The sequence below is a fragment of the Dipodomys merriami genome, unplaced genomic scaffold (genome assembly GCF_024711535.1).
Source record: "Dipodomys merriami isolate MVZ:Mamm:240054 unplaced genomic scaffold, mDipMer1.0.p SCAF_806, whole genome shotgun sequence".
Classification (NCBI taxonomy): domain Eukaryota; kingdom Metazoa; phylum Chordata; class Mammalia; order Rodentia; family Heteromyidae; genus Dipodomys; species Dipodomys merriami.
Window position 1 is genome coordinate 9,446 of NW_027206409.1, and position 3,262 is coordinate 12,707.

The following is a 3,262-nucleotide window of genomic DNA, read 5'->3' on the forward strand; positions in this document are numbered from 1 at the left end:
TGTGGCCAACCCTCTTCTTCCCTTAGCTCCCAGCCCCAATCCCAGCATGGCTACTCTAAAAAAACTGCAGGCCTGAGCTGCCTCAAAAGTGGTGGAATGTGCAGCTGGCTGAGAGCAGGAGGCAGAGTAGATCTCTGGTCAGTGTCCTTCACTTCACTTACTCATATATTAATTGTATTATTTTAGTATTTAAATTTTGGATCTCTTATGTATTTTCTTATTAAGCCTTTGGGGAATAGATAGTAGAAATATATTCCCAACAAATTCGGATTGTCTGTTGTTTAATTCTTTCTTTGAATATGGAGGGATGTGTTAAATAGTTATAATCGTCATGAACTCACATTTCTGCCATTCAGAAAATAATTGCTTATGCATTTGTTATCAATGATTTACAAAACTTGAAACTTTTAAAGTTTCAAATATTACAGGAAGATCTTTGATTCATTTTGAGTGGATGCTTGTAAGTAGGTTGAGGTTGAGATGTTGCATACATTCGTGTGTGTGTGTGTGTGTGTGTGTGTGTGTGTGTGTGTGTGTATGTGTAGAGGATGTACATGCATTATTGAAATCAGGGATACTGATGATGAGCGCTGGTCTGCAACTTATTTCCTGTTTCTGAGATAATATATTGTGATGTTTCTTTGTTGGTGGTAGGCTCTGACTACTTGCCTTTGCCTGATGTCCACTTTCTAGCTCAATTTTTCAATTAAACCTTCTTATTTCTCTGATACTGCTTTGTCTCTAGTCTGCCATCTAGGATCTTCCTTTTGCTCTTTAAAAATTAACATTTAATATAAATTTTACCTCCTTAGTGATTTTTTCTTTAATTTACATTTTGAAAACTCTTTTTTTTTTAGTTTTTCTTTATTTTTATTGTGAAAATACTGTACAGAGGGGTTACAATTACATGGGCAAGACAATGAGTACATTTCTTATCAAGCATTGTATCCTCCTCCTTTGTTTCCCCTTCCCATCCTCCTCCCTTGCCCCCCCAACCCTCCCGCTCCCCTCGCCACCCTCCCCACAAAGTTACAAAGTTCGCTTTCGACATAATACTTGTACATCTCATTGTTGTAATGGGGACATTTTGAAAACTCTTTTGATATCAAACTCCATGGTTTTAGCAAATACTAAGTATCCATGAAGAAAAACCATTTTGAAATCTCTTTTCAATGTAATAATACCTGGACACATTTGCTAGCACCAAAATCTTAAAATCATTTTGTAGTTTTAGTTTAAAATGCCCTCCCCCCCCCTTTTTTGGCATGCAGTGCCAGATTATTCCTGGGTACAGTGATAACAGTTTTATGCATTAAAATATCAGATAATTCATAATATATTTGCTCAATATATTTCCTTGATAGGTATGCACAAAAATAACACTCATAATCAAGTACATTAATTTCAAAGGTTGATTACCATTTTATCTAGGGGCAAAGTGCCAAGATATAGCAGACCTCTGTCCCAAAGCTTTAAGAAGGATTTCAACACCTGACAAGTGCTGAAAAAAGAAAGTAAAAAAAATACCTTTGCCAAAAACATATAGAATCTCCACTCTTAAACAAAAATAGGTACTAAGAATAGAATACTTTTTTTATAACATTTCTTAGAGATTCTGTCTCTATATCATCATATAAATTGACCTTTAAACACTCCATAGGTGGGCCTTAGTCTTCTGGGCCTCTAAAGAAAACTGGGGGAGAGGATCATCAACCTGGATTTTTTAATTGTTATTGTTAAGGTAATGTACATACAGGTCATCATTTTATGTCAGGTAATGAGTACATTTCTTGTTGGATATTCTCACCACTTCCTTTGCTTGCTATCTCTCTGTTTTTCCCTCCTGTCCCTGTCCACAAATGGTATAGTTCATGGTCAACATAGTATCTACATCATTTGTTTTTCTGTTCTCCTTGAATTTCTGTGGCTCCCCCACTCCCCATAAATGAACAAACAAGAAAAGAAAAATCTCTCTTGTTTCCATTTCTTGGAATTCATCTCAATATAAACATTAGTAATTTTATGAGAGTATCAGGCTCTGTCCACACATACTTCCTGTGCCCATCATAATTCCCACCAGATTCTAAGGTCCACAAAATAATTCACTTTCCACATAGAAAGAAGCTGAGGATCAGAAATATTAAGTAACTTACTGGGAATACTGGGCTGAGCATAGTGGCTCACTCTTAAAGAATTACCTACTCAAGAGAGTGAGATCTGAAGATCACACTTTAAAACCAATGCAGGTTGACATACCCATTAGACATTTATCTCCAGTTAAACAGCAGAAAGCCAGAATTGTGTGTTTCAAGTGGTAGAGCTAGAAAACCACCAGACTTGAATGGGAAACCTAAAGGACAGTGCCAATTCAATGATTTTTAAGAACCAGTACTGGCCCATACACAACCTCAGACAAACCACACCACACATCATACATACGCACACACACACACCACTTCCCTTAAAAGTGCTATTAGTAATGGAATCCAAATATAGTTTTTTATTTTTTTTATTTTTATTTTTTTGTCAGTCGTGGGGTTTGAACTCTGGGCTTGGACACTATCCCTCAGTTCTTCAGCTCAAGGCAAGTGCTGTACCACTTGAGCCACAGCACCACTTCCGGTTTTCTAGTGGTTTTTTGGAGATAAAAGTCTCATGGCGTTTCCTGCCCGGGCTGGCTTTGAACCGTGATCCTCAGATCTCAGCCTCCTGTGTAGCTAGGATTACAAGCATGAGCCCCCAGCTCCCAGCTCAGTTGTTTTTTTTTTTGTTTTTTTTTTTTTGGTGAACATTCTGTACAGAGGGGTTCCAATTACATGGGCAAGATAATGAGTACATTTCTTATCAAGCATTGCAGCCTCCTCCTTTGTTTACCCTTCACATCCCTTCAGCTTTTATTTTTATATGTTTTATTATTGGCTTTAGTGAAGTTTGACCTGGTAGTCTCTACTAATGAGCCACAACTCGAGAACTTTCTTGGAATTACTACCCACATCTCTGCTCAGAGAAACATTCTCTTGATTAAGACTTCCTCCTTTTCCACTTGGCTCTCCTTGTCTCAGTTTGTTCTTTTGGGACTAATATCTTAGAATTTTCTGTGTTGCATGGTCTGTAAGTTAATTGATCTAGTAGATCTCAGCCATCCTAATAACTAGGATTATAGGTGGCAACTACTGTACTGGATGGTACCTGCCTTGTTAAGTTTATTTTAAGTTCACCAATCAGTGAAGGTTTTTAGAACTCAGCCATGAACACTTTGTGC